The sequence below is a fragment of the Bombyx mandarina genome, chromosome A1, assembly GCF_030267445.1.
Source record: "Bombyx mandarina strain Sakado chromosome A1, ASM3026744v2".
Lineage (NCBI taxonomy): Eukaryota > Metazoa > Arthropoda > Insecta > Lepidoptera > Bombycidae > Bombyx > Bombyx mandarina.
In genome coordinates this window covers 13,062,480-13,074,741 of record NC_143234.1, presented here as the reverse complement: position 1 = coordinate 13,074,741, position 12,262 = coordinate 13,062,480, and the positions used below count along the sequence as shown (strand labels likewise).

The 12,262-nt window shown below is 40.5% G+C and overlaps 1 protein-coding gene across 1 annotated transcript in view; it reads left to right on the top strand.

The window, feature by feature from the left end:
• Positions 1-12,262, top strand: part of fid (class I SAM-dependent methyltransferase fire dancer) — a 60,985-nt gene that overhangs the window by 15,563 nt on the left and 33,160 nt on the right. The gene's annotated exons all lie outside the window — the stretch shown is intronic.

Genomic DNA, 12,262 nt, shown 5'->3' with positions numbered 1-12,262 from the left:
ATTGCATATCGAGTTATGAACTCGGAAACACAATTAGGAATAACGAAAGCAAAAAATAAAAATAAAATCCTATTGTGAAAGAAACAATAGACGAAATACTTTGGCATATTTTACATTACGTTCACTAATATACCAGTAAACTATTCCAAAAGTAACTACAAAAACTGCGCAAAGCTTCGCCAGCGCCATATTAAAGACACATCTTCATATAGATCATACAAATAGAAACACATGACACGCACAACAATCAAACAAACAAATTTACAACATTAATTGATATATACTTACATATGTATATAATTACTTAGCCTGAGTGCTGCTGTGATTACACAGTTTAAATTTTGGCAGTAGATGCTTTTTTGATGTGACAACGTCTTATAATTCGATGGAGCCGGCTGCACGCACGAAAAAACATGACTCATGCGGCGTTACCTCGCTCTGAGGCGATGTGAGCGATGTATCCGCGTGGATAGCTGCTATACAATAATACATTTAGATGTTTTCGTCAAGTATGAAGTTCAGTGTAAAGTGAATGTGGTGTCAATTGTTTATAGCAACGATAATTGCGATAATTGAAAAATGAAACCATTCCATCAGTATTTTCTTATGATGTTGTCACGTTCAACTATCGTCAGTAAACCGACTTTACAGACAACCGATTTTTTTTTTACTGTAAGCATTCAGTGAGAAATGATCGCTGTATATATCACTCCTAAGGCGGTAAAACAAGGGATTAACGGCTGTATGACTTACAATTATTCGTATTTCTTGGAAATAAATACATATTACGTCGTCCGTGTTAAGCAGCGTTTCTCAAAGTTCTACTCCTTAAATTGTGAATTTAGGATTGTAAGCTTACATGAGAAGATTGCCGCATTGAAGAAAGAAATACAAAATTCAATTTTCGAGATTCTCATGTAAAATTTACTAAAATCTAAGATAAAATGTTATAAACATTATAAATATAGTCAATGTAATGTATTGTATTTTCATCACAATATTCCGAATTACCCGTGCGAAGCCGGAGCGGATCGCTAGTATACATTATAAGTTTACTTATAAAATTAGACACCCTTTTTCCGAATCCAAAGTACTACTTTTGACGATGCCCTACGAAAAATAATACAATAGTTTTTCCCTAAATATTCATATTTACCGTCTTGCATAAAACTTAAATTTACTCCAATGTAATAAGCGCGCTCAATTCAAAAACAGAAAACCGCAATCTATTTTTAAAAGCATACGCAAGAAAACGTTATACTGTATTCAAATCACGAACAACAATAAATAACCGTTAGTGTCACGTGTATCTGTGTGCATCGTCCAATGGGGTCGCCGCATTGCGCGCGCCCGTACCCAGATTGGTCGCTCGGGACCGGAGGCCGTTGAACCTTTCGAATCTGCAAGATGGTGCAGCTGAAGGATCGCAAAAACGGTGTAATATATTGTCATAAGCTTGACCTAAGACTGACGATAATACTGATAAGATTGAAGACTGACGACATGTGACTGAAGATAACCTTTTTTTTATTTATTGCTTAGATGGGTGGACGAGCTCACAGCCCACCTGGTGTTAAATGGTTACTGGAGCCCATAGACATCTACAACGTAAATGCGCCACCCACCTTGAGATATAAGTTCTAAGGTCTGAGTATAGTTACACCGGCTGGCCCACCCTTCAAACCGAAACGCATTACTTCTTCACGGCAGAAATAGGCAGTGTGGTGGTACCTACCCGCGCGGACTCTCAAGACGCCCTACCACCAGTAATTACGCAAATTATAATTTTGCGGGTTTGATTTTTATTACACGATGTTATTCCTTCACCGTGGAAGTCAATCGTGAACATTTGTTGTCTTGCTTGACATGAGCTTGTCATAAGACTGACAAATGAGCGGATTTGAAGGCAACAATTCTCCACGCCAACAACAATGTACGCCAACAGCTTCATGAGCTTTCATAATTTTAATTGAAATAGTTTTGAAATCGCAGCGTGGGATCTGTATACTCGCGTCCCTTTACTCTCTAGTGTAGTTGTTCTCTTAGCACGAGCATATTTCAAACGAGGCTTGTGTGGCAAATATCAGTCTGCGTTTTAAAAGAAATTGTAAACAATTAGAACCACTGAGTTTATCCACAGCATATTTCTACAGAATTAATCCTCTAAGCTATGGCTATGGCTCTGAATGAAATCTGCTGTATTGATATTGCTATTGTAATGCTTCCTTAGCGCTATGACGACAAGAAATTCTTCAAACAAGGCTTGAAAAAATTTCAGTAGGTTATTATTTCTAAAATATATATAAATTTAACGAAATATTTTCTCGTCACCATAACCCTCAGACACAGCCTACTGAGTTTCTCGCCGCATCTTCGCAGCGGGACACATTTTCGATCCGGTGGTAGATTTTGGCGAAGCACTGCTCTTGTTAGAGCTGGTGTTTGCAAATTCGCCAAGCTAAGTTTCGTGGGCTCGCCTACTCACTGGTGGTAGGACCTCTTGTGAGTCCGCGCGGGTAGGTGCCACCACCCTACCTATTTATGCCGTGAAGCTGTAATGCGCTTCGGTTTGAAGGGTGGGCAGCCGCTGTAACTATACTTGAGACCTTAGAACTTATATATCAAGGTGGGTGGCGCATTTACGTCGTAGACGTCTATGGGCTTCAGTAACCACTTAACACCAGGTGGGCTGCGAGCTCATCCACCCATCTAAGCAATAAAAAAAATTAAAAAAACTCACTCGGTGAATCTAGTATAGCGCCCCAAAGCTACTAAAATAAGTAGGCAAAAAAAACTAGTCATTATTCAAGACGTCTTACGTGATTAACTTGAAAATTTGCACACGTATCAAGGGGTTGACAACAATACAATAATGTTAGTACTTTAGCTTCATATCTTAACCAGAATAAAAAAGGTACACTTTTTATTCTGCTCATTATTGATGCGTTTTATTTGTTTTTTAGGAGAAGGTAGCCATATGTTGTTATTTGATTCTCAAATCAATAGACAACATAAGTAAGTCCCTTTGCTTACAGTGGAACGTCGGGTTAAGGTTTGACATTGCGCTCATCGCGCCAAAATTGAGATAGCTTAAAAAAACGCCTCGTGAATAGTAGTTATTACTAGACACCAATTCTGGATTCCATTTGTTTTTTTTTTGCGAGATAAGTTCATTACTACCAAAACCATTGCCATTCGGATTACATAAAAAAAACCACTTCAAACAAAGTTCAAAACCGACACGAAACCTGAAAATAATTCAAAAGCATCCTTCAGGATTTCGTCACATAATTTCTATACGAAAATTAATGACACGGGTAGCGTTGTACTCCAGCTCGTTAATAGGTTGAGTACTTTGGATCTTGGCTGGTACTGTGCCTGCGGAGGTCGCCGGAAGTGGGTCGCGCGGTCGACGACCCTAATACCATCGCTAATCAGATTGTCGTATTTCCAACGTCTACCCATCCTTATGAACCGAACGATATTGAGTGTGACTTTAATCAATTAAATGGCCAATTGAAAAATACGGCTCGCAGGTTTCCAGAATGATCTAATTGAATTAAAATTTATTTATATTTAACGAGCTCACGACCCATCTGGTGTTAAGTGCTTACCGGAACCCATATCTACAATCTCGCAAATGCCGCCACCCACCTTGAGATATAAGTCCTAAGTATAGTTACAACGGCTGCTCCACCCTTCAAACCGAAATGCATTACTGCTTCACAGCATAAATATATAGAAATATAGCACATGCTGTCGCGACACAAAGTCATAATACATTATTTTATTCTATCATCAATAGTTTTCGCATGGCACGCGATCTAAAGAATATTTTAGGTAATTTTTTTACACCTTGGGTTACATTTCATATTTTTCTATCTTAGTTTCCCGATCAGGATATTAAGTTGAAATTATAGAACCATTGCATTCTCATCGGAATTTGATAGTGGACAAATTTTCAAATTAACCGAAATTGCTTTAATTGGCAAAAATACATTGGAAGAGTTCGTTGCGTAAATATGGACAAGTAGATATTGGTCACGATAATAAAAGCATTTTAAAGTAATGAGACTCAAGAGTAACTCAACCATATCAAGAAATGATTTTAAACACGGAGATCACGAAAGAGATACATACATACTTACTATGTAATTCATTTCAAAGTAATTAAATGAAGAACATCGAACTACAATCTAAGTTTGTGTTTATTTAAAAAAAATCTTTTTACCCTCTTAACTGTAGTATGACTATACTTTTTTTTTCGAATGTCAACAAAAAAAAAGCGAAAATGTGTAATATAGAATCAATCTATATTTTGAGATGTTAGTTGAGGCCTTCATAGTATTGTTTATGAATGCAAGATTACTGCTGGCCCGGAGGCCTTTTCAGTTTCACCAAGACAGGTGGTTAAGCAAAGGCTCAGTCAGGAGGGGTGGGATTTGCTAACAGCTGCCCGAGCGCCTCCAAAGAAGACCTAACAACTTATAAGCAATTGCTTCGCGAATAAATCTACTACCGGATCGGAATTGCGACCCGCTGAGAAGATCCGGCGAGAAACTCAGCGGGCTGATGACATTTTATTGACAGATACCGGGCAAAACTAAAGTCATTATTTAAAAATATTTTAAAAAGCACTACGGCTATAATATTGGGAGGAAGGCCACTTCAAAACCAGGCGGGTTGTGAGCTCGTCCACACATCTAAACAATAAAAAAAGAGGAGAAAAAAGGCCACACACGCGTACACATCTCAGTACGTGGCACAAGACACTATCGTATCACAACCGTCCGGTACCGACGTCAATCCTGAAGAGCCTGTTCATTATAATCGGACAATTTTATCAAATCACTCCTCCCTCATCCATCCTTGATAAGTGTGCGAAGTTTCAATTCAATCCGACACTCCAAATCGGGAGAAAATCACGTTCAAAGATTCCGTTGTTACCATACCATATACGAAGCTAAGGAAAGCGTGTTAAAAAAATATGAATACATTCGGTAATAAGGTTGAATACCGAGAATCGAACTGTGCGTTCTCGTTGATAAATCTGTAACGAAGTTGACGTTGTAACGTTATCGATACCGAAGAAATCGAATATCGAATCGATACGTTGAAATCGAGTTAATAATCAATCGAACCTGCAACCGAACGCACTCAAGACAGCAATTTCAATAACACTACAGAGACTAAAATCTACGTCTGTAACTCGACTTAAAGACGACCACGGTGTTGGTCTGATAGTTAACGACTCTAAGTACTACACCACAAGGTCTAGTTTCGAATCACGATGAGACTCAGGATACTCGTCAAAGATATTTGGTATTCAGTATTTGGTTATACGTTCTCTTATCTCGTATTGCTCATAATACTGAGAGAGAAATCTAGGTTCAGACAGTGTTGAAACTGATAATAGATTTCAGTTTCTTTTAAAAAAATATACACAGTTTTTTTTTTTTTTTTTCCTAACTTTTAGTATATACTTGAGAAGCTATATCAGCTTCTCCTTGACGTGTAAGTGAGCTCACGGGGCTCAATCCAGGAGCGTTGCTAATACTGGCCCTAGCAAGAGCAGTGCTTCGCAGAATCTACCACCGGATCGAAAACGCGACCCACTGAGAAGATCCGGCGAGAAACTCAGTGTCTATAGGTTGGTTTTTTGTCTAAAATAGACAGTCACGAAAGAATAAATTTTATAATAATTAAAAACAACAACGATAATTCGAAATACATGAATTCCAGAATAGCCCGTGTAGCTGTAGAGCTACCTGGCATTTTGACGGGCATAGTTTCAGTTTGTCACGGTGTGAATAAGACTAAAACCAAAGTCCTAGTAATAGACGGACGAGGTACGACGTTTCGCTCTAATGAACTCAAAGGCCTAGATTTTTTTGATCAAATTCGCCTACCTCGGCTCTCTTCTTGGCATTGAAGTTGGCAGCGAAAGGGAGAAGAATAGAAGAATCAAGATGTCAAAATCAGCTGTGACTAAACCTACGAAACTTTTAAAGTATCACAACATATCCTATAACAGAAAAGTGAGGTTGGTGCGAACACTGATTTTATCAATCTTCCCTTAATCCTGGACGATACTAAATAGATATACATGGTACGAGCGATTCGATTTTTAAAGAAATGCAACAGATACTTGGAGCTTATCCCGTGTTGGACTATGGCATTCGCTTTGTGATCAGAAGTGTCTATGGGCTATGAGTAACGGTGTATGTATTTATATATATGTATTTATATTTATATTTTAGGATCTCCCGGTTCCAACTACACTGCGTCAATTATAAAACCCTAATCACAAACTGTAAATTTCAATTATAACCACGCAGTGTAAACGAATGCCATACGATAAATAAATAATAATATGTATTTATGGTATAAAAATTTATGGAAAACTTCAGTTATCGTTGTAAACCATCTAAATAAATACAATAAAATTGATGTAAGAAATTAAATCACAGCTCAACACCGAACTGCTTGTAATTCTTAGTATGGGTAAAGATACATAATTTTTATAATTAATTTCCAAATATGAACGAACAAAAGTTAAATAGTCCATGACCGAGAGAAAACGATAAACCACTCGAATTGTCATAGACGACAAAGTGAAAGCAAAAAACGCGTGTTTTATCAGTAAAAAATTTTTTAAATCTAGTTTTAATCATCCGAATTCTAATTGTTTATCCAATCCAAATGTTCAGTGGATCTGTCGATAAATTGATTTCGTTCTAACCGGTCCCGACTCGACACAAATCGATTAAATATTAATCGTAAGGGCAGCCGAATCGATAAGCGCTTTTTAAAAACTTGACTCGATTCCAATATGCTACGAATGCATTTCATATTGCCTCCAAATATTTTTGTATTCACTTTTTTGCCATTGGAATTCTAATGATAAAGCAAATAGCCTTTTTTCGTTGCCGTCACCAGCAGACGATAAAGCAGCCCACCTGATGGTGACTGGTTACTGAAGCCCATAGACATCTACAACGGAAATGCGCCACCCACCTTGAGATATAAGGTCTAAGGGCTCAGTATAGTTACAACGGCTGCCCCACCCTTCAAACCCAAACGGATTACTGCTTCACGGCAGAAATAGGCAGGGCGGTGGTACCTACCCGTGCGGACTCACAAGAGGTCCTACCAAGAGGTTTGATTTTTATTACACGATGTTATTCCTTCAGCGTGAAAGTCAATCGTGAATATTTATGAAGTACGTATTTCATTAGAAAAATTGGTACCCGCCTGCGGGATTCGAACACCGATTCATCGCTACATACGAATGTACTGGACGTCTTATCCTTTAGGCCACGACGACTTCAAACGTGTCAAGGTTAGAGGTGCCGCGATGATGCTGTCCATCAGTGAGTACTCTTCAGAAACCTCGTTTGAAGAAAGACATGCCACAGCTCTTAGCGAACACCGTGAAGGGAAGCTCATGCCATAGGCGGATAGTAAGTGCCAAAAGGTCTCTGGAAACACACTATGGATGAACGCAGTGGTTTTCGGTAGTATGAATGGATTTTGCTCCGATGGCGAGCGGTGAGATGGTAAAACAGATGATGGGATCGTCTCAAACAATCCCTCGGAACACTTCCTTGCAGTTTGAATGGACGCTTTCACAAGGCAATTAAGATTGCGATATCATAACTTATTTAACATCAGATAGGCTTACTATTGCCAATGTTTTTTAGAAAAGAAAAAATGAAGCGATGTTTGTATTGAAGAGGTACTTGCATGTACAGGTTCCAATTCAAATACACGAAACGAAATAAATAAGATTGACGTATCTATCTAGATTTCTAAATCCAGGTTTTTTTATTCACATGTGAATATAGAAACTTGTTTAAAACATAAACGCGCATATATTTTCATATTTTTATTTATGTCGCCTATTTATAGAGCCGAATACATTTTGACAGGACTTTCATTGCTCATTGTCAGATGGAAATTATCTCAAAGAACTGTTTACATTAAAGGCTGCTAGGTAATAGTTGAAAAACCGTGAAAGGAAATCAGAATGTTAATCGCAATTAAGATACACCACCTACTTCTGTAATAGCAATGGTTCATTTGCGAGGAGAAGATTTAAAAAAGAAGAGTTCATTCTTTTCGATTCGCACCACGGCGTTGGCACTCTTTTACAGTAGTCGCAGAAATACCTATCTAGTATTACTAAATCACTAACCCCTAAATTCCTTGGTGTCACTAATAAGAGTTTCCACGTGTACTAGACCTATGGACTCTGGTAGCAGCTTACCATCAACTCTGAACTCATACTCATCTTAGTATCACAATCGCCACACTAAAACGACTGGAGTATAGTAATCATTTCGCAGTGAAAAAGTAGTTGACCTATGAATGAATCGATCGACAATTCTAAAGAGGCTTTATATGGTTTATAGCTTAGGTTAAAAACATACATGGGACTTTCAATGGATACTATTCTGATGAATGTTTTCTGAGATAAAGATAATTTTAAAGAAAAAAAATCTTTTCTCTCTTTTTTCGTGTATGAGCAGAAGAGCTAAAGAAATACCTGATCCTAAGTGCATCAACATGATACTACCCAAGTTCCAATCCGTAGTCTGTTGCGACTATTTCAGTCTACAGTGAAATAGACAGAACGATGTTATCTGTGTAAATGTGTGTATAACGCCCCACCAAAATGAAATCCATATTATTGACTTTGCAATGAACTGAATGTGACCGATGAATTTCTAAGTACATATCTATATATACATATATGTAACTGTTCTGTGCGTGTGACGAACTCTTTTTGAATTGGTCCACCCGCGATTTTGATGAAATTTGTTGGTGTATTATGGATTCGAGAGTGGTTTAAATTCATAATCCGGTACTTTAATAACTATTTTCATTAAAAAAAAAAAAACATCAAAACGGACGAGACTGTTACAGTTTATTCAAAAAAATAATACTAACTAATTATTTAGAATACATGACCCAGCTCGGTAAAATCTGGAAGGACTGTAACATTACTCAGAAAACAAAGATAGAACTAGTGCTCACTCTGGTCTTTTCCATTTTTCTATACGGAGCGGAGACCTGGAATTTTAAAGCGGATGACCGCAAACGCGTGAATGCTTTTGAGTTGTGGTGTTGGAGAAGAATGCTCAGGACACCTTGGACAGCTAAGAGAACCAATATGTCTGTCTTAGACCAACTGCAGATCAAGACAAGACCGTCACTCTGTCTTCGCCGCGCACTCGAGTACTTCGGTCATATTGCTCGGAAAACACCTGATAGCCTAGAGAGGCTAGGCCTAGAGAGGCCTTACTGGTGGTACGACCTCTTGTGATTCCGCGCCGGTAGGTACCACCACCCCGCCTATTTCTGCCGTGAAGCAGTAATGCGTTTCGTCTTAAAGGGCGGGGCAGCCGTTGTAACTATACTGAGACCTTAGAACTCATACCTCAAGGCGGGTGGTGCATTTACGTTGTAGATGTCTATGGGCTCCAGTAACCACTTAACACCAGGTGGGCTGTGAGATCGCCCACCTATCCAAGCAATAAAAAAAGAGGCTATTCGTGACAGGGAAGATCGAGGGAAAGAGACCGCACGGGCGCAGTCCAACAAGGTGGTTCGACAAATCCGCACCACACTAGGGATCCCATTCTTCGAAGCCCTTCATACAGCCTTCGGAGGCGCTGGAGGGACATTACAATAAGTAAAATCCTGTCAAACTATGATGGTCACGACCCTCAGCAATGAGGAAACGACGCGAGCAGGAGAATCAAAATACATAAATGCGATAAGGCTATGCTACCACTAGTTAGTATTGTAACATAAACTATGTTGATTGGTTTTCGAGAGTTGTAGACAAAATAAAAACAACACACGTTTCGTATTATAGTGTAATCCATTATTATCAGTGTGCTTAGTGCGAGTTTCTTAACGTTCTCGATAGCGTAAAAGTTAAGCCAATTTTGTATGCAGTTCAGTGGCTGCAACGAGGACACGGCGGAGCACACGCTCGCGTACTGCCCCGCTTTCGCGGAGCAGCGCCGCGTCCTCGTTGCAAAAATAGGACCGGACTTGTCGCTTCCGACCGTCGTGGCTACGATGCTCGACTTCTGCGAGTCCACCATCTCGCAGAAGGAGGCGGCGGAACGGGAGAGGGAGAGCTCTTCTTCCCTCTCGGCGCCGTGCCGCCGCCGTCGGGCCGGGGGTCGGAGGAGGGCGTTTGTCCAGCTCCGGCCCCTGTGAGGAGGCAGTCTCCTCCCGGTGATGGTCACGGGGCGACCTAAGGGGGTTGAGGCTGCGCCGCACGCTACCGTCACTCTAGTGCGCTGGCACCAGGAGGACGGGACGGCGCGTCGGCGGCTGCGGACTGCGATGCGGTCCGCATTTTCGTCGTCGCTGTCGTCGCCGAACATACTGTTGAAGAGCAACCCGGTCGGCGGTGTATCGCGTTCCGACCCGGCAGGCTGGTTCTGGCCCAGCGGGGTATCCCGGAACACCAGCGGCACCGCCCGGGCGGCCTGGTGGGCCGCCGTACCGCGGAGACCGACGTCGTTGGTCATCGACTATCGCCTCGACGACCAGTCGGTCGGGCGTCCTCGGGTTGGCGCTGCGTGTCTGGTTGTAGTGTTAACCGCGGGAACCCCCCTACTCTGAACGGGTTCTGACCCCGGATGGAGATCGGACGTCGGGTGTAAGAGTGCAGGGGAGTCGTTTAGTGGGTGGGCCCTAAAATCCTTGGGCCCGCGATCTGCTCTCAACACCTGCAGATCGTTGAGTCTCACATACCCCGGGCGCCCCCTAGGCGCGGGGACCTCGTAGGAGGTTCGGCCCCTGGCCCGAAAAAAAAAAAAAAAAAATTGTATGCATTTGGAATAGCGCCCCTAGCGGCAATCGTACGCAAACGATCCCATTCCATACAAATATGAGATAACTTTTACGCTATCGAGAACGTTAAAAAATTCGCACTAAGCACACAGTTTTTTTTTTATTGCTTAGATGAGTGGACGAGCTCACAGCCCACCTGTTATTAAGTGGTTACTGGAGCCCATGGACATCTACAACGTAAATGCGTCACCCACCTTGAGATATAAGTTCTAAGATCTCGTGGTCACAACGGCTGCTCCACCCTTCAAACCGAAACGCATTACTGCTTCACGGCAGAAATAGGCAGGGCTTTGGTACCTACCCGCGCGGACTCACAAGAGGTCCTACCACCGGTAAAAAAAGATGGCTTTAGTTAACTTCGTACGATACTTTAACTGCACCATGCATGCAGTTTTGCAGCCCCAACGTTTTTCAATGTTAATTTAAATCGAATATTAAACCATTGTTATTCAACAACCGCGAACCGGAGTTATGTTACCCGTCTGCTGAAAAAATGAGATATAAAATTTGACCAAACGACCCTTGGATCAGTGTGCTTAGTTCGAGTTTTTTAACGTTCTCAATGGCGTAAAAGTTAACTCAAATTTGTATTGAGTTGGAACCTTTCACTACGTATGCCACTAGGGGCGCTGTTCAAACTGCATACAAATTTGAGTTAGCTTTTACACTATCGACAACGTTAAAAAACTCGCACACAACAAACACACAGTGTTAAAACTACACTTTTAACCCAAAAATTATTGAAGAAAAAACAGCGAGCGAACAATTTTGCTTAATCACTAACTTCAAATCTAATTTGAATTTTTTTTTTATCCATCCTCCTTTTACAGTTATTACTAAAAACGATGTTAAGTCCGTATTACGTACGTATAGTTGAATGAATGTAACCAGATCTGAAGATTTTTGCATTAAATACACAGTAAACAAATAACGTCGAAGCGATTCTAAAAATTGTTTTGAGCTGCGATTAAATGTGCGAATAATATTTATAAATACGAATTCACAATATGAAACAAGGCCAGTAAACCTTGTTAAAGGGGTGAAGGCTGCGTGACCTGGATCGGTACTGGACGCGTTGCCATGACAACGGGAGCTCGAACAGAGTCGATATCTATTTAAAATTGCGTCGTACTACAACTCCACACTTCTCTTACCTTCAGCCATTATTAAGCTGAAGGCATTTAAGCAATTCTTTTAAGTAATCTATACTAACATATAAATCTACAGGGGTTTTTACGGATGTTCCCTTATAACTACTGAACCATGCATTCGGTTGACTTGAAACTTGGTATCCATGTAGAAAATACATGTACTTAATAGATAGGCTAATATTTATATGAGTGTTGGACTCCCTACAATAATTACAGGGTCGTTAATGATGAGA